The sequence below is a fragment of the Octopus bimaculoides genome, chromosome 3 (assembly GCF_001194135.2).
Source record: "Octopus bimaculoides isolate UCB-OBI-ISO-001 chromosome 3, ASM119413v2, whole genome shotgun sequence".
Classification (NCBI taxonomy): Eukaryota; Metazoa; Mollusca; class Cephalopoda; order Octopoda; family Octopodidae; genus Octopus; species Octopus bimaculoides.
This window is the reverse complement of record NC_068983.1, coordinates 81513989-81534992: the sequence shown is the minus strand read 5'-3', so window position 1 is coordinate 81534992 and position 21004 is coordinate 81513989. Positions and strand designations below refer to the sequence as shown.

General features: G+C 32.9%; 1 long non-coding RNA gene across 1 annotated transcript in view; it reads right to left on the bottom strand.

The window, feature by feature from the left end:
• Positions 1-11419: 11419 nt before the first annotated feature.
• LOC128247304 (uncharacterized) overlaps positions 11420-21004 on the bottom strand; it is a 61637-nt gene continuing 52052 nt past the window's right edge. The window contains exon 2 of the long non-coding RNA XR_008263677.1: positions 11420-11490. This is a non-coding gene — a long non-coding RNA (uncharacterized LOC128247304). The remainder of the gene's footprint in view (positions 11491-21004) is intronic.

The following is a 21004-nucleotide window of genomic DNA, read 5'->3' as shown; positions in this document are numbered from 1 at the left end:
AAAGTCATGGCTGTCGCTACAAAGTCTGCGTAGACGGAGGAATTGGGAATAGGGGATAGAAAGTTTTGTGTGTCTAGGGTGGGAGGAGGAGAAGTTGAGATAGGAGTGTGAGTCTGTGTGTTTGTAGTGGATGGAGGTGCTAAGGGCGGAGTGGAGGATGCTGACCGAAATGTCGAGAAAGGGGACAGAGGTGTCAGAGACAGTACAGGAGAAGTGGAGGGCAGGATGGAAAGCCTGAACGAAAGAGAGGAACGAATATGCATACATATTTATGTACACACACACATACAAGCATATCTATATATACATATATTTATTTACATGTGTCTGCATTTGTGTGTGTATAGGGTAGGTGAAACAACTAAGAAAATAAACTGATCAAAATAGTGTAGAACAGTAAAGTCTGATAACTGAAAGTTTCTTGACTCTGATTAGCTGCATGTATTACTTTTAATTGATCTTCAAAAGACTTTGTACAAAAATAAAATACCTGATTGTTGATGATAGTGTCTTAGAAAAATCTATTTCATTGTTGTGTTCTTTCATATTCAATAGGAATCTGATCACATGATCAAAATGTCTCATTTGATATGAAAACATGATGAAACTTTGATTCTTAAAACTACCTTAGCAATGTATACATTCATTAAGAGAAGCATGACTTCAAGTATGTAATGAATGTTGATCAGGAAGTACTTTTATTCTTAAATAGTTAATCATATTTTGAAAGTACCTACCATTCTTTGTAGACTACCTCATTGCATCTAAAACAAAAAATCTTTGAAATTAATTTAGAAAGATATAACTTTATTTTCTAATTTTTATGAGTCATTGAATGCTAGTCAAATCTGTTTCTAAACATTCAAAACCCAATATTTGGTATTTCATGTGTGAAGAATTCTGTTGGTCATATTGTAAAGAACAAGCTGTAAATTTAGTTAATATCTTGAAGAATTCTAACAAAAAACAAAAATATAAAATTGAGCTTAATTTGGTACAAGCTTGGTTGTGCTTCTTTCTCAGAAATTTGTATCCTACTGTATTTTTGTTTTAACAGAAAGATTTTTCAGTTATTTGTTGTTGTTCAGTTCAAAAAAATAAATAATAATACTTCTCACACAACACCATGGTAACAATACAAACAATTTGAATCAAAATGTGACTTTATCTTAAAAACATTTTTATATAACACAAAGTACACGGCTAAAAGTATTTTTATTTTTTCTTAGCTATAAGTAACAAGAAGTCCTCAAAGCTCCATCTTATATAGCTTACAAGCAAGCTATATTCTGCATTGATTTTTCAGACTTTTCTAAGTTTTTGATAAGTTTTCTTGCATTTTCTTAAGGAAAAATAATGCTCAAACTAGGTCATAACTATTTTCCCATCTTCATGTTAAAAAAATGAAGAGACTTCAGCCATTTTGTGATCATATTTCTAATGAAATATTCTGTTTTTTTGTTTTTTTTTCCTTTTGATAAATTTTGACAATTAATTATTAAGCTGGTATTTGGAACCAAAGGTGATCAATTGGCAGAATTGTTAGAGCAGTGGACCAAATTCTCAGCTTTTTAAAGTTGAAATCCTGCTGAAGTCAACTTTACCTTTCATCCCTCTGGTGCTGATAAAATAAATCACAAGTCAAATGTATATGGGGACTGCTGGCATCAAGAAACCCCTCAGCTCAAAATTGTTGGTTTTGTGCCTAAATTAGAAACGATTATTGAACTTGTGTTTAGAACCAATGTTGTCAGATATAAATGACAGTTTAGTGCTAGACATCTTACAAAATGAGGATAAAATGCTAAAAATAAAAATGCTAGTTACTTGCCAGTACCGCCTGACTGGCCTTCGTGCCAGTGGCATGTAAAAGCACCTACTACACTCTCGGAGTGGTTGGCATTAGGAAGGGCATCCAGCTGTAGAAACTCTGCCAAATCAGATTGGAGCCTGGTGCAGCCATCCGGTTCACCAGTCCTCAGTCAAATCGTTCAAACCATGCTAGCATGGAAAGCGGACGTTAAACGATGATGATGATGATGATGATGACTTTATTTTAAAAGAATGATAGAAATTACATTTTTGGTAATATATCTGAAACGGCAACTAACAAACCTTCTAAATCATTGAAATTGTTAGTATTTCCAGGATTGCTATTTTGTTTCTGAGCTAGATATGTGTCTATCAAACCAGTTTTGTTTAGTGTTGCTTTATATAAACAATTTTTGCAGCATATATCATGCTGTTTTAGGTTATGTTTTAGAAAGAGAATGACTCCAAGTATTGAACATTGTCTGATTTCTTTCATTTTGTTTTGATAACATTCACATTTTGTGTAATCTTTCTGCTTCAGTATTTGAACTGTGTACTGTTAAGTGATTAAGAACAAATGTTGCAACATCTCTGAGGGGATTTCTTCCAGTAGCATCTTTGTGATAAATGTTGTCAAATTTTTCTATATTGGTAGTATTGATCCATTCATCTAGATGAATGCTGTTATATCATTATTCAGCAATTGCTATATCATCATCACTTAAATTCATTGATTCCGAAATTGGAATTATTGGTTCGTTTACATTTCACAAAATATTTCTTACAGAAATACATTCAATTTTCTTCAATATTTCAAAATTTTCTGGAAATCGTTATTTAAGCTGTTTGCAAACACAAGAAAGAAAATTTTGAATTTTCTAGTATATTTTCCTTCATCATTAGTTATATTCTTCGGCATCTTTTCTACTATTTTTCCTTCAAATCTCTATCCAAGATTTGAGTCAGGATCCCAAAATTCTCCAGTCAAGATCAGTAGGGTCTATTTTGCACTGAGACAATTCCAGTTGATTTAATCAAATGGTAAAACTTTGTAAATAACTAAATTTGACTCAAGTTTAGCTTCCTAAACAAGCTTTAAAACTGAGGGTAAAAATTTTTAAATCATATTCTTTTAATCAATACCTTTCATATATTGAACGCATAATTTTAATATGAGCTTGTAACAAAAACCACTGATTCAAAATTATACACAGGGATTTCATCTTGTACAATTAAATTTTTTTTTTTATAAATAGTAAGGTATATCTGGTTATAATTAATTTGTCTAGTTGAAAGAGTAAGAAAATTACTTAATAAGTTTCTGCTGAAATGTTTTAATTTTCTAGAGAGTACAAGTAGAGAGTTCAATCAGTACAAGTAGAATATAATACTAATTGCCAAAAATGCTTTCATATATCTAAGTAGTTGTAATCATAGGACTTCTGTTAGATACTATTATTAACACCTACTATGACAATGACATTGTTCTAATTGCCAACAGATTCTTATATAATATTTATTTTCTTTGCTACTAGCTTTTGTTTTTTAAAAACGTCTACAATTCCATTTGCATAAGATTTTTGTAAAAGTACCTAATCAAGATATGTATAACTTTTTTAATAGTTATTGAAATGTATTATAATTGTTTTCAGAAGCTCACTCACTCTGATATCATTGGATGAACCCTATAGAAGAGTTAAGTTTCCAGTTCCTACTTCAGAAATCCAATCTTGATCAAAGTGTAGAGGAAGCTACAATTTTTGTACATTTGGGACGTTGCAGTCCACTTTCAAACTATTGGAACCTGGTATTTTATTTTAGTACAAATTTACTGAATGACACAAGTGTTAGATGAAGCATGGCAACAAATATGCATCACTAGAACGTTTCATTACATTTTCTCTTCAAAACTAGAAGCATGAATTGTTTTAAACGAGACTTTTCTGTTTCTTTTGTAATGGGTTACTAAAATAGAATATCTTGCAATGACATTACATCTACAAAAATTTACTATGTACTTCAAACTGATCTGCAGAAACTTGCTAAATGGTGGCATTGCAAGCAAACCCTTTTGAAATCTCTGTTGATATACTTGTTTCATTATTATTGGCATGCTATTTGAGGAAAAGACAAACTTTAAATGAATACTTTAAAAAGTCAAAATCTCATAACTCCAATTGCAAAACAGCTTCCTGAAAAACTGCCTTGTATAATAAGATAGGTGAAAAATTTTCGTTTAAATGGGAATACTTGCAAATGAAAGATTTTAATGATATATAACGAGAGAATGATTCCAAGACTGATCACCCAGTAAAGTAGCAAAATAACAGAATCACTTTCAGTATAGTTGAAACTTGGTATACAGATACACACAATTTACATTGTACATTCAATATATTTGGTTTCTTTATATATTGACCCCTCTAGGCTGCTTTAGAATTGGCATTAAGTCACCAACAAACAAACTCATTCTAGCCTCTGGCTGTAGGTGTGCTGTCTTTTCTGTGTTTTCTATCACTCAACTCAAGCTCTCCCAACCCTCTCTTCTCTCCTCCCTTTTTTCCTCTGCACTAACCACAGTGCCCTTTCCTGCCTCTCTAGAATATTGGTTATTTTGAAATCTTTTCCATTATTATTTCTTTTTGTGGGTTTGCAAATGTCCTGGGCACTTTTCCTTCCTCCAAACAGAGCAAGTAAAAAAATTATGTTGGCCATGTTAAAAAAAGATTAAAAGCCATCTTAATTTTATCAAACAAGTTGATTTGTCTGCTTGTTTTTTTTCAATTCTTGCATGAGAATTAAAATAAGGAATACCTAAATAGATTTTTAAGGACAAGTATACTTTGTGAGAATATTTGACAATGCTGGAAAAACAAGTAATGACTTTTTTGTAGCAATTATAACTCAATAAACATTTTCACACTGAATGATATTTAGTAGAAAACATTATTTATTTCATAAATATTAAAGTTCACTTGAATAAAAACACAACCTCTCTTTCAGAAAATAACTAGATCTATAAAATCTGCTGATGGAGAACTTCCAGGAACTAATCGGTCAACAAGTTCTCAGTATGACCAAAACAATTATAAATTATCATACTTCAGTAAGGTATTATTCATACAACACACAACCATCTAGTTATATTTATGATGATGTCACAGTTGCCTAATTAGTAGTTTCAAGATATCACTAATAACTAAAATGACTACATCAACATCCATTGGTATGATTAGAGTGTTGGCATTGTTTGACTAACTTGTTATTGGTTAACCAGTTCATTTTCTTTTAACAATACAATTTGATGCTTCAAAGAATACCTCCATTTAACCCTTGCATTACCAACCCGGCTCTGGCTCTGAGTAGAAATGTCTTGTTTTCATAAGTTTTGAATTAAGATCATCCACCAAACCTTAGTCACAATTTATGTTCCTAACACTAGCTGAATGATAACTAAGTTATTTTACTAAATTCTTTGTTATATTTAAAGTAATTGAAAGAAACACAGAGCATCTCAAAATAAATACAGTAATGAAAGTGTTAAGCTATAATAACTAGTGAGGGTAGTAAAATTTGAAGTTTCAGCTTGCTGCTTTATATTGTGTTGAAAATATTATTGAGCCTTGACATGGAAAGTTTTTAACTGTAATTTTTAGGAAGCACTTGATTAAAAAGAGATCTCAATAAGCTAATCATAAAATATCACTTTGGCACACACCAAGACTCTGGATATTGTTATCACGAAACTACGTACTTGGTAACTTCAACATAGTCTTGTATATAGTTATAATGTCACATGGGAGTACATAAAATAAGTATTTAAGTTATTCAGAATTGTATAAGGGAAACTTGGGCCAGTTTGTGGAAGTTCTATTCCATGTGCAGATTCTATGGACCACTTCGTTTTCTTTAGTATCTTCAAAAGTTTAGAGGTTCTATGCTTTATCTCTTGTTTAGAAGCTGCACCACCTCTAAGCAATAAAAATGCAAACTATGAAGTGTCATTTATTCAAATGAACTGTAATATTTATATGATAAACTATATGGATTAATAATAATTGCTTTTTCAATCATTAACTTTACAACACAGCAGATATTTAATTATTAAGTCATTAGCTCTATTGGCATCAACATACCCTTGTTCATACTGGACTTCCACCTAAGCAGGGAAGAATATTCTCATGAAGTATATGTTTATTTAAAAAAACTGTTTAAATCCTAACTAAATATTATGTGACTTCAGGATCAGGGCTAAGTGGTTGCCCAGAAGACGACCAACATAGAGGAGAAGGGTCTGGAAGCTTAAAGATCCTGCGAATGGACAGAAATTTAGAGACATATTACTCAAAGCCTATGACAAAATAGAAGGGGATATAGCTTCACATGATGTAGAAGATAACTGGAGGTTTCTATGGGATAACCTGCTGAGGGCCATTGACCAGATCTGTCAATGGTGCAAAGTCCCTTCTCGACCCAAAATAACGTTGTGGTGGAATAATGTTGTTGACAGGGCTATTAGAGAAAAGAAACAGGCTTGCATGTATACACATGTGTATGTCATTATGTATGTCTTTGTCCCACCACCGCTTGGCAACAGGCATTGGTTTGCTAATGTCCCTGTATTTTACCACTAAGTTTATCCATAACACCACCCATTGCTTCCAATAACAAATTTTCTTTCTTAAACTTATTAATCTTTTCTGACTTCCTATATTTCATTCTCCTTGTCAGCATCCATAAACACTCTAGCAAGCAACATGTAAGTCTTCTATATAATCATGTCTATATTCCTTTTAACAAAAACTAAAACTTTCAGACAAACAAATATTGAAAATGTCCTTAAAATTTTGCATACACATTTATTGAATACTCATTTATTGTAATTAAATAATATCCTACCAACAGTTGGTTATATGTGTAAGCAGCACATAACTTTTTTCCTGAACTTCAATCCTATTTTTAAAAATTGTGTTTAAATACATTTCATCTGTAGATTTACAACAAAAGGTAGTTACAGAATCCTTTTTACCTTATTTGACTTTACCCTTAGTAAATTTAAATCAGGGTTCTCAACCATTTTTTATCTATGGACCTCTTTCATTATTATCTTATACTGGTGGACCCCACAGTTATTCAATGTTTAAAAACTAATTTTGCAGATATGACTTTCAAAATTCCTATTTTGTTTTCCATACATTAACTTGTGTAGGTTGAGCTATGTAAAACATTAGAGAAAGAAATCTAAAGGTTTCTTGCAATACATAGATCCAAAGTAAAATTTTTTCAAGGGCCCTTAAAATACTATCGTGGATCCCCAATTTACTATTTTGCTGCATGAACCCCATCCCCCGCCCAAATCTTATATGGACCCTGGTTGAGAACCATTGCTTTAAATAAACAACTAAAAAAAAACTATCTATTAAAAAGATAGTTATACATTTTAACTTCTTGAACATCCTAAGTGAATCTGATCCCAACAAAATACTCATACAATTTCCTCTCACTATATAAGACATTAAACTTTCATATTACCTGTACGTTCATATATACATTTTTTATACCACTCTGATTCCTCATTCCTTAATTACATTGCTTCCTTACTAACAATTGGCTACCAAAAATAAACAGCTTGGATTTTTTCCTATGCAGTACCATTTCATTTTCCATAACTTTGTCAAGAGCTGTATACTGAAAAGTGCCCTTACTCCCAAATTTTCTTTTTTTTTAAGTGTTTGCTTAGTTGACTTAACCTCACCTGACATGCAATTGCATGCATCTAAATATATATATATAAGATCATATAAAAATGCTTATATAAAACTACATGAATGTGTGTGTATTAAGATAGCTACTATTTTATATTTAAAATATTTGCAAACATTTGCTGTTTACACGTAATCATGTGTACACCTGCAAATGTATCATTTAAAGATTGCATTTATTAACAAACTTTTGCAAAACTATTATTGTTGATTTAATTAGGTATTTATTCACTTAATATTATTTAATTATTAATAAAATATACATGCAAATATTTGCTTATTTACATGTATATATTATTGTAGTAAGTGTGTATGCATTTTAAAAATAGATTATGAAGCAGTTTTTTTTTAATTTTTAACCATATGCATTTTACTTAACATAGATGTTCTTCAATTACCCTATCTACCTGTAATTCTTTGACAATAAATATATAACATGGAGAAATTAGTTTGACTGTTATGGATTAAATTTGTTTTAAATGTTAGAATAACATGGAAATATTCTGAAATAATTCACCTATCTTTATAACATTTACAGGTTCAAAATATCCTGTCTTAAAGTGTAGTTTCTTTGTCCAAACTTTAAATCTGTAAAATACACACACACACACACACACACATAGTTTATGTCACTACGTCTGTATGTATTGCTTGTTTTATTGCCTGCTTGCCCTTCATGTTATATCTGTTGGGTAAATAGGTGTGTGTGTGTGTGTGTGTGTGTGTGTGCATGTGGTTGTTTAGGAAAGAAAAGGTTTGGTTATATAACTATAGGTTCTGCATTTTTTATGAGGCTTTTGGTAAGATTAAACTTGGTATTGTTTACAAGAAAGCCAGAGTTTGGTGAGTGAACTGGAAAGAATCAGTCAAGCACTGTAGTTCTTGAGTAGCATATTTGGGCAGAGTAATTAATGTAGGTCTTTGGAAAAAGTCATGTATTAGGGATAATGCAATAGTTAAATGAAGCAGATTGGTTTTCGAGTATGATTAAATCTTTATTCTCTGAGGAACCTGTGTTGTAATAATAAAAGATACAGAAAGTTGACTTATAGGTTGTAGAGTCTCAGCACCTATAATTCAGCCTATGAATTATAGCATTTTAACATTTTCATTACCGTATTTATTTTGAGATGCTCTTTGGTTGGTTTTTTTTTGTTTGTTTTTTTTTCAATTATTTAAAATATAACAACGAATTTAGTAAAATAATTTAGTTATCATTAAGCTAGTGTAAGGAACATAAATTGAGTAAGGTTTGATGGAAGATTTTAATTCAAAACTTATGAAAACAAGACGTGTATTACAGAGCCAGTTTCAGCTGGTTTGGTAATGGAAGGGTTAACCCATGTATCTCTCAATTTTCAATAGTAGAAATAGAAACAAATTCAATGTGTTGAGATTAGCATGAATTTCATTTTATTGAAAACCCTTAAAGAAAATAATCCAGTAAAGTGAATGCTAAGGTGACACGGCTTTTAAATATCTGGAATAATCCATATTCAGTACTGCAGATAGCCAAAGCTATATTCACTGACAAGAAATAGTTTCTTTTGTAAATATTTCTTCATTTCATTTTTTTATTTTCTATTCTATTCTTCTTGCCTTATCTTTATTCAACATCTTCAAACAGTGTTCTCTCTATTATTTACATTGACAAAGAATATACAATGGGTTTTGAATTTAAAATTTATTATTTTCTTTTCCATTATGATAGAAATTTTGATTGTGATTAATGATGGAGCTGAAATTATTTTACGATTTGGATAGGTGGGATCTATTAGACATTTCTTTCTGTACGAGATGAAAAAATAAAACTCTGTTTCGGTTTTAACCAGGGTTGAAGAAGTAGATACTAATAAAACAATAAGTTAGAATGGTGGTTAACTGTGTTTACTTTTCAAGAAATTCATATTGAAATAAAGAACCTGTTCCTTATAATTAACTTATTTGATTGTAGTTTGGAAAAGTTATTACAAAAGAAAGTAAATTGACTCATTATAGGTAAACTATTTTTCAGTTACAAGGATGAGATTTTTAGCCATTTAAATTGGGTTAGATAACTGAGTTTTTTTAGGCAGTAGACATTATTGCTTAAATGTTTCTTCATCTTTAAGATATATTGATGAGAAGGATATCTGCCTATAAAAATATTCAGAATTTAGCCAAGATTAGAAGTAAAATATCATCTATATTTGTGAGCAAAAATTAAAGAGAATTACATGGTTTAGTCTCTAATGAGTGAAACTGGTACATAGGTAATGTAATATTTGTATTGAGTTCTAAAAAATGAAATATGAGCCAATATTATTATTCATAGCAGTTCAAATCCTTGTTCCCATCAACATATTCTCTTAAAATTTACATCAAAAAATATAATCACTGCTGCAAAATAAAATACAACCTACTTTCAGTTTACTTCAATAGAGCTGACTGCAACAATTTAACATCCTTAAACAATATGATGAAAAGCAATTAGTATTTATGTTTTGTTTTCCATAATTCAGTCATTTATTATTTTTTGTTTTAGTCAAAGAATTAAAGAATCTTTTCAATGTATTACCAGATTTGCTAACTAACGTTCTACTATAATTTTCTCATCTAACTTATTTCACTTGCCTATTTGAATATGAGGTTCTTTTGTGCTTCAACTGCATCTTATAGTAAATTCTTTTAGGAACATTTAAAATGAATTACACAAAAGAAGAATATATTAACAAATGTACGAAGTGTTGCATTATTTGTGAAATGGTAACAGCACAATCAAAATTGACAGGTTAGTGTCTTATACTAAAAGAATTGGTTCATTAGAAGTATGGCAATTGAGTAAATTGCATCATGCAAATTTTATACTAGCATTCATATAGATGTAACTGGAACTATTAAAACAGTCTTCACAATCAATAACCCAGTATTTCACATGAACTAAAATTATTCTACAATGAAACCCTCCTCCATGTGTTTAATTTCAAAATTTCTTTGCATTTGTTACACCTGAGCATGTAACATGAGTACAGGTATGGAGTTCATGTAATAGGTTCTGAATCATTGCATAACATTTTAAGTGACTTTTACTTTATACTCCGGGTGACTGATACCTACTTTGTGAGCAGAACTTTGTAGAAGGGTAACTCTGTGGAAGTTATGGAGTGAGGTATCCTCAAACTACGAACTTGGCAAAACCAGGAGCTGAAGGCTGGCAACAGAGAGAACTCCACTAAAAGCGCCCAAGGTGCCAGGCAGTGGCATTAAAGCAGGTGCTGGGTTTTGTCTAGCACCTAAGTAGGTTATGGCAAAATCTGAATCAGGATGCTGTTGATCTAGAACCAACATTGCAATGCATCTAGTTTGATGTTTTTACAGTTCCTTGAAGTCACCAAGGTGTAGCGCTATCAGTTTGAGATTTTAAGTTCAACATCAATCAGAACTCTAACAAGGAATAATCCATTGTCTTTTAGCTTGCTTTCTTGTTGATGTGCATGTGTGTAAAGAGAACAATCATTAACCATTGGAGAGAAGAAAATATGCATGTCTACGTTTACTTAGTGGTTCTGTCATCTATACCTTGCTGATAATAATAATATCAAAACCTGTCTGGAGTTCTCTTTCATACACAGTAAAAAAAAATTAGATTACTTGAGTTACAGAGACAGGTAGGGAGGACATTTACAAAAAATAAATGTAGTTTCAAATGAAATTAGTGAAATTAAATATTTTCACCATCATATGGTCTGTCTCATTACTGTCTAGTTCATTCAGTTCTGTTAAAAAAAAAAACAATGAATTATAGATGTTTAAGTATTACCTTCATTAGTTTAGAAATATAGATAAAAAGAAAGACAGGAACAAAATTTGATCTTGATTTTCTTTATTTCTTTTAATTCCACTGTATTTTTGGTAAATCTCTAAGGACAGTCATAACCTGAAGTTAGAAAACAAAGAAAAAGAACAATGAAATAAAAGAAATGTATTTTAATACAAAAACATTAACACGCACACTCACATAGGACAGAAACTACTTGAGAGAAATAACTCAGTGAGACCCATATCATGAATTTGAGCAACAATAATCAATAAAGATATATTAAATACCATATGAGATAAAATTCTTGATTTGAGAGACAAACAAATGCCTGATGGCTGTTGCGATTGGCTTTGAATGAGATGCTATGATCTCAAAAATAAAGAACTTTTTTGAATTGTCATGCCATTCTTCAGGAACAATGATTTTTTTTTTTATGGGGGGAAACAATTGGACAGCTGTGAGCATGTGTTTCTGCCTCAATGAGAGCCATCAACACAGCAGTTGTCCTGCCTTGATCTTAGTCAACATAAGGTTTAGACATATACAAAATGAAGGAAGTAGTGATCTATCATTAAGAAGTTTGATTTTCAACTACATGATTTTAAGTTCAGTAGCTGTAGGCCAACAGAAACCACAAGAAGTACATTGTGTGTATGTGCATGACTGTTAACAGTCCATGCTTGTCACTGCTTGAATGACATGAAGATGATGTTGACATTCCTTGTTGAGATTATGACTGGTTGTTGTTCCTGTGTTTTTGAATACCTTTTGAATAAAAACTCCCTTGTTTGAAAAACAGCAAAGGGTTGGCAACAGATAGAGTGTCAGGCTGTAAAAGGTTGTCTCGAATAATTCCCTGTCTAACAAATACTAGCATTAAAAAAAATCATTGTTAAACAAATAAGTAATCAAATGAATATTTATAGCCATAAGTAATTTGCATAAATAGAACAAAAGTGAAGAGAGATATGATAACTCAATGTGATTGGTGGCATATAAGCACACAGGCAATTGAAAGAGTGTTAGCGACATACATTGATTGATATTAGATGAAGGAGAGAAGAGTGCTCAATACATGCTGTAGAGGATATTCTTTTATTGAAACTGAACCTTTGTCTCTTGACTCAAGTTCCACACCACTGCAATCTACATGTGTGCATATGCAATTAAATACAAGGAAATAATTCTAAACTAAGAGTAGTAGTAGAAAGGTAAATAGTCTCTCTTTTCCTGGCACTTTTTCAAATTGTTCAATATTCTTCCCAGTTTTGTATGAAAAAATTTGTAATTGAAAAGTACAACCCTTTCTATCTGTGTGTATATGTGTGTGATTCATTTGTTTCTGTTTTTATTTTTGCTATTTTCATTTTTATTTCAATTTTCTTAAGATTTTGATTAACACAGCTTTATAAAGCTTCAATATTTCTTGATCTCATTGTCAGATAGTCTACTTTGACTAAATTGAAGACAAGTTCTTCAGTAATCCATAAATGATTTGTAATTCTGACTGCTTTTCAGTCTCCATGAGAACAGATGTATTAATAACAGTCAGTAGATTCTAAAACACTTCAAGTTCTCAGCTACCAACAGCTAGAGAACTACATAAATCTATAACAAACAAACAATGAAGATTGAGGAGATTTGAGTGAGAGAGTGAGAGAGAAAGAAGGAAAAAGAGAATTCTTCATGACATTTCAAGACTTATCAACAGTATGGCAAATAAAATAAAGGGTATGGGGTGTGGAAAATAAATGTTAAAAATACAAAAATTAATAATAGAAGTATCTAGATTAACAACTAAATGCCTTATTCTGTCAGTGTCATAAATGGATTATTGTTGAAAGTTTCTTTCAAGTCAGTATTTCAGTTGGGTGTCTGCCTTTAAAAGTTTACGGAAATTAATCTATTGCTTTTAACTTTGAATGTAGCAGTAGCTTTGAGGAAGAGTTAATTAAAAGGCAATGTCGTGACTGAGATTTCTTGGCAGGTTACTTAGCTAAAGATAATAGGGTTAATGGCTCAAACGTTGGCAGCAGTATCAATCTTAGTCTTGGAATAGTACAATGTAGAAGAATGGCAGAAAATTTTTCGAAGAACCATTAGACTGTTGAACAAAATGTCTGGTGATATTTAGTTATTGCTCTTTACAGTCTGAGTTCAACTCTTACTGAAGTTACCCTTGCTTTTATCCTTCCAGGATCAATAAGATAAATGCCAGTCAAGCTCTTGTGCCAGTTTAATTGACTAACATCCTTCTCAAATTTGCGCTTAATTTTGAGACAATTAACACCATAACATTTTCTTACTATGTTCTAAAATGTTATACCAGAGAGTGGTATGTTTCAGAGTAAAATACACTAGAGTCATTAAGTATTTTTGCTGATTCTGTTGAGTATTTTCTATTTCTGGACTCTTCTTGGTATTCTAGTTGTCCCAAGCAAACTTTATTTTTAAGTATTTTATCTTAATTTCAATTCCTACTTTAATAAAAATAATCTAAGGGCCTTAGAGTCAACCTAGCAAAAACCAATGTCTTAACGAGTTGGAAGGCAGACAAACCACAAATCCCTTCAGGTAGATGGCCCTGCTCGATCTGTAGAAAAGGTGTAGTTAGAAACTCTATGAGATGTACCCAGTGTAAGCTATGGACACATAAGAGGTGCAGCAATATCAAAGGAAGGCTAACTGGGAAGATAGTTTTTGTGTGTAGCAAACGCTCAGGAGCAATAAACACTGAAAACATGCAGAAAACAGCTTCTGTCATATTCCAGGGGAAAAAACTACAAGTAGTTGATAGCTTCCATTACCTAGATGACCAAGTCAGTAGCGGGAGTGGATGCTTTGAAAGTGTAGCTGCTAGAGTAAGGATAGCCTGGGCAAAGTTCAGAGAGCTCCTACCTCTGCTGGTGACAAAGGGCCTCTCGCTCAGAGTAAAAGATAGACTGTATGACGCATGTGTACGAATAGCTATGCTACATGGCAGGGAAACATGGGCCATGACTGCTGAGGACATGAATGAAGCCAGTATGCTCTGCTGGATGTGTAATGTCAGTGTGCAAACATGACAGAGTGTAAGCGCACTGAGAGAAAAGTTGGATTTAAGAAGCATCAGATGTTATGTGCAAGAGAGACAACTGTGCTGGTATGGTCAAATGTTGCAAATGGATGAGGTCAGCTGTGTGAAAAAGTGTCACACCCTAGCAGTTGAGGGAACCTATGGAAAAGGTAGACCCAGGAAGACCTGGGTTGAGGTGGTGAAGCACAGCCTTCAAACATTGGGCCTCACCGAGGCAATGACAGGTGACTGAGACCTTTTGCGATATGCTGTGCTTGAGAAGACCCAGCAAGCCAAGTGAGACCATAACCACGGCCTATGCCAGTGCTGTATAACCAGCCCGTTTAAGAGTACTCTTCAATCATTGGACAATAACGTATGCTTGCAAAGACCTGTTGAGGCAAGTGAAATCGCTGTCGTGGCCAATGACAGTGCTGCCTGATTGGCACTCGTGCCAGTGGAATGTTAAAAGCACCATTCGAGCGTGATCGTTGTCAGAGCCACTGGACTGGCTCCTATGCAGGTGGCACAGGAAAAGCACCATTTGAGTGTGGCCAATGCCAGTACTGGCTGACTGGTCCTTGTGCCTGTGGCACGTAAAAGCACCCACAACACTCTTGGAGTGGTTGGCGTTAGGAAGGGCATCCAGCTGTAGAAACTTTGCCAGATCAGATTGGAGACTGGTACAGACTTCTGGCTCTCCAGTCCTCAGTCAAACCGTCCAATGCATGCCAGCATGGAAAGTGGACATTAAACGATGATGATGATGAATCTGTCAACTGGTTTAACACTATTTTCTACCTACCAAATCTGATGCCTTTAACAAGATTCACTCTCCTTCAACCACTCAGACCAGGTCTTTTGTCTAAGGGAAATGTATGAGATTCTTTTTGGTTTACTCCTCACTAGTGTGAGACCCATAAAAATTGTCACAGCCATCACTCTTCTTCCATGTCATAACCTACTACCCACAAATAATAATAGTAATAATCCTTTCTACTGCAGGCACAAAGCCTGGAATTTGAGGGGAGGGGGATGGTTGATCACATCAACCCTCATACTTGTCTGGTACTTAATTTATCAACCCCAAAAGGATGAAAGTCAAAGCCAACCTCACCAGAACTTGAACTCAGAACATAGCAATGAGCAAAATACCGCTAAGCATTTCACCTGGCATGCTAATGTTTCTGCCAGCTTGTCACCAATAATAATAAGACTGCTGAAAATTGTTCTAAGCACTTGAAAGACTGCTGAAAACTTGTGGATACTTAGGGTTAAAGGTAGTAACCTACTATCCACATAATTCTTACCAGGAATAAGACCAAACTTGAGCCAAACCAAAATAATAATATGTCTAATTTTTATATATCATATAAAGAGGTCCTACTTTACTGATATTACATCTATTTTTTTAATGGACACATACATGCAATCTCATAAATTTTCATAAGCCTCAGTATCTCTGTTTATTACATTACCAATGACACTCATTACTTCTTGTCTCCACTATAATTTCTGGTTTCCTACTGTCTGTCATATGGTTGCTTTAGCTGTTGAAATCCCTGAGAATTTTGACGCTTGAAATCAATTATTTTCATTCTCTGTTCAACTTTCTACTGGTGGACAATTCATGCAACATCATCAATTATAAGACAATTTACTACCACACTTGCATGCTTGTTGCAACACTTTTTACATAATGATGGCTCAGTATTTTTATCTACATGAAATTTTATCCCCAGAGTCTGTTTTTGTGCTATAAACACAAGTACTTCAGTTTTGAAATGATTTTCTTACCAATGACCATAAATTAAAAATATTAATGCCTTCACCCACGAGTAAACTTTACAGTTGCTTTGTGCAAACAGTTTTAAGGTATCCATAAATACATGATTTTGTGCTGCATGCCCTTCGTTGCTATTAACAGTATCTCACATATAACAAAAGGGGTAAAGCAAAACACTGCTCACATATTTTCATTAGCTCCCAAACTCCCTTCAAGATAAGTTTTCTTGAATTTTTCAAGTGCTATACATTGACTATTCCAATATATGCATTGACTATTCCAATGTTTTAGGGTTTTTTTTTTTATTTTTTTATCCCTTCTTGTAGTGATTCCACACTCTTTTTTGTGTATCATGCAACACAAATTCTGTTCTTCTATATATATTCTTCCCAACCAAGTAATCTTCTGGATTTTTTTTTTTTTTTTGTAGAACTTTTATATATTGTACTACTATCATTTATAATATGTAATGCTCTATATCTGATCATTATTTTTTGAGTTTTCCAGCCCAAGTTAACCTGCTCTTTATTTTACTATCAATATATCAAAATAAATTTAGATAGAAAGATTGATGCAATATTAAGATGTAGACTATTGAAAGAGTTAGACAATAGAAATAAACTTTGTTTTCAGTAATGTTCTCCTAAATCAAAAATAAATAACATTGAATAAAAGAAAGTAACTCAAATAACATAGGAAATAAATTAAAATTTCTGAAAAAAAAATTGTAAAAATATGGTACATACATTAATAGCAAGGGTTTTAGTTTTCCCATTTAGTATAGAATTTAACTCTAATTTTGACCTATTTCTTTGCATTCATTTCCTTCATGCTACTTTTGTTTATTGTGTCTAGCTCTATGATACATAATTACCTGTACCTATCTGTTTTATATCTTTGTTATTAGGTAATTGGAATCTATTACTTTTTACTTTCCTCTCTCTCCTCATAATCAATATTTCATACTCTCAAATGCAAAAATTTTATCTCTGTGTCTTCATTTAATCTATATAGTATTTGTACTAAGGAGTCCATTTCATAGCTGCTTTGTGCAAACAGTTTTAAGTTATCCATAAATACATTCTGTGCTGCATATGTCTTTCATTGTTATTCATAGTACTAATATTAACAGTATCCCACATAAAAAAAAGTGGGGCAAAGCAACATTTTGGAAAATGTTTATATTGATCTTAATACTTCTTAAATCTCCCAGAAGATCTTGAATTTGTTTTCCAGTGACTCATAATGCTTTTCTTTGAGTTTCCTTATATTTTCTGCTGCACTTATCATTTACAATCATTCTATAATCTAAAAAGGAGGAATCATATCATAGCCATTTTTATAACTGACACATGCCAAAACAAGGTTTATGTCATTTTTACAAATCCAGAATATTAATTTGTTTATTAATAATTGGTCCTTACAATATTCTACTTTCTACTTTTTGCTCTGATGATAGTATATTGTCATCATCATGATCATCATAATAGTCACCCACACCTTTATCATCATTTTCATTTTGCTGGTAATTTAGCTGAAATGCTAGAGCTCCAAATTAAATTTCTTATTCGTTTCTTTTTTTTTATTTTCGGTTTAAGACCACTAAGATCAAATTTTTCATCCCTTCAGGTTAAATGAAATAAATGTCAGTTATAAACTATACTTAATTCTATCAAAAATATTAATCTCATGCCTATTCAAAAGAAAATGCAATTAATATTAATTTTATTATATAGTTGTTTGCCATATCTGATTCTTTATTAAATAAAGCCTTATTTTGTTTTTATAAGCTTGCACAACAAATAAATATTTATTAAAGATGTTAGAGTGACAAAAACACTAAATTAAATGCTTATTAGCATTTGGTTCTGTTCTTTTATATTCTAAATTGAAATCCTGCCAATATATCTATTAAAAAGATAAGGTAAAGTAATGTATTTGCTTAAGAGCTGCACAAGATATTTTACAATATTCCCTGTATCACGTTTCTGTATCTGAATCCTTTTAGAGACAACAAAAGAAGTTCTAATAATATATATGTTGTCAGCAGGCACGAAGGTTAAAGGCATGACTGGTTTAAAAACACTACTAGGAAATGAAGTAAAAGAAAAAAATCTGCCCCTAATTGTTGAGTGAAATGATACTGCTTATAGATGTCAAGAGAGCCACAGCTTTACTTGTTAAATATAACTTGAATTTGTAGGGTACAAAAAGATAACCTCTAGATGTTAACCGAATAGATTATATCTTAACTAGATTACACTGTCAAAATTGTTGATGTTTACAAAACACTTTATTTGTTGGTTATATTTACATAGACTGTATATATATTTACAACAGTGTTTCTTGGCTATTTTTTATCTGACCTCCACTTTAATTTTCAAAAACAAAAATGCACAACACTATGAACAAACAAGTGTGTGTGTGTGTGTGTGTGTACATGCGCACGCATGACATTAAACTGCATCTGGTGGAGATGCTCCAGTTATTTTTGACAATGCCATAGGGAAGGCAGCTCTTTTAGAAGAAAGATAATCGGACATAAAAGTTGCAGTCAAAATAGAACCAGTCACTTTGTAATGCTTGTCACTGGAACTTACTATGGTGACTGAAAGAGTGGCGAGAGTGTTGTACAAACTTTTGTCACTTAAATCTAATGGCATACAGATGTCTTACTATCATATGAGATGGCTATCATCTGGATTACAGGTAAGTTCATTGCCATCAATTCAACACAGGAGAGTTCACCACCATCAAATTCACTGTGAAGAAATTTCACCATGAGGAAAGTTTACCGAGAAAATATATCCATAGGTGCAGGAGTGGCTGTGTGGTAAGTAGCTTGCTTACCAACCACGTGGTTCCAAGTTCAGTCCCACTGCGTGGTACCTTGAGCAAGTGTCTTCTGCTATAGTCTCGGGCCGACCAAAGTCTTGTGAGTGGATTTGGTAGACGGAAACTGAAAGAAGCCTGTCGTATATATGTATATATATATATATGTGTGTGTGTTTGTGTGTCTGTGTTTGTCCCTCCAACATTGCTTGACAGCCGATGCTGGTGTGTTTACGTCCCTGTAACTTAGCAGTTCAGCAAAAAGAGACCAATAGAATAAGGACTGGGCTTACAAAAAATAAGTCCTGGGTCGATTTGCTCGACGAAAAAGGCGGTGCTCCAGCATAGCCGCAGTCAAATGACTGAAACAAGTAAAAGAGTAAAGAGTAAGAGTATAGCAACTCACCATTAATAGTTAAAAATCTATTTTATTGAGAAAAAAATGGTGAATTGATGACAGTGAACTTACCAGACATGATCATCTGACAAGATGAGGTAATCAACATCATATATATACTCTTTTACTCTTTTACTTGTTTCAGCCATTTGCTTGCGGCCATGCTGGAGCACCACTTTTAGTCGAGCAAATCGACCCCAGGACTTATTCTTTGGAGGCCTAGTACTTATTCTATCGGTCTCTTTTGCCGAACCGCTAAGTTACAGGGACATAAACACACCAGCATCGGTTGTCAAGCGATGTTGGGGGGACAAACACAGACACACAAACACACACATATATATATATATATACATATATACGACGGGTTTCTTTCAGTTTCCGTCTACCAAATCCACTCACAAGGCTTTGGTCGGCCCGAGGCTATAGTAGAAGACACTTGCCGAAGATGCCATGCAGTGAGACTGAACCTGGGACCATGTGGTTGGTAAGCAAGCTACTTACCACACAGCCACTCCTACGCCTATATATATATATTCAGGAAAAGTTTTAATTAAAGATTTATAGTTTTATTCTCTTGTTTGTTTCTTATGTCCCTCATTCTGAAGTAAACCACACTCCACCAATATATTACTACACCTCACCTTTCGGCCATGCATGCTACTGTGAGAAAAGAAGTTATCGCAAAGATAGACGTCAATCTACAGGTTTCAACTTTATCAATCAGTCAGAGTAATAAAATTTGAACTCATAGATATGAAGTGCTAAACTGAATATCATAAAACAGCTATTTTGTCTACCATCTGTCTCCAGTTGACTTGTCTGACAGGAATATCATTGATGAGAAAAGAGAAGTAGTTATCTTACTCAAATACAATCACATTTTTTTAAGTGGAGATATAAAACATTTATAACAGCTGTTTTACTTTGGAAATATAGTATCTTTAATATTTTCCTTCGATTCTTGAATGTTTTATTATTTTCAGATCTCTTATTTATTGTCCATGTGTCTATTTATTTGTTTTGCTAATTAGCTAGTCGTCATTCCCCTGATGAGTCTGCATTAATATGCCTTATTCCATTATGATTAAAAAATGTTTTATAATACACCTTTGCCTCGACTTAAACCTACGCGACTTATAACCATCTACACTTATGACCTCAAAAATAAGGAAATAGAAAAATAAATAAATCAGAGGCACAGGAGTAGCTGTGTGGTAAGTTGCTTGCTTGTTTCACCACATGGTCCTGGGTTCAGTCCCACTGTGTGACTCCTTGAGCAAGTGTCTTTTACTATAGCCTTGGGCCAACTAAAGCCTTGTGAGTGGATTTGGTAGACAGAAACTGAAAGAAGCCTGTCATATTTATATGAGTGTTTGTGTGTGTGCGTGCATGTGTGCATGTGCGTGTGTGTGTGTGTGTGTATCTGTGTTTGTCCCACCACAATTGCTTGAGAACTGATGTTGGTGTGTTTACGTCCCCGTAACTTAGTGGTTCGGCAAAACAGACTGATAGAATAAGTACTAGGCTTACAAAGAATAAGTCCTGGGGTCGATTTGTT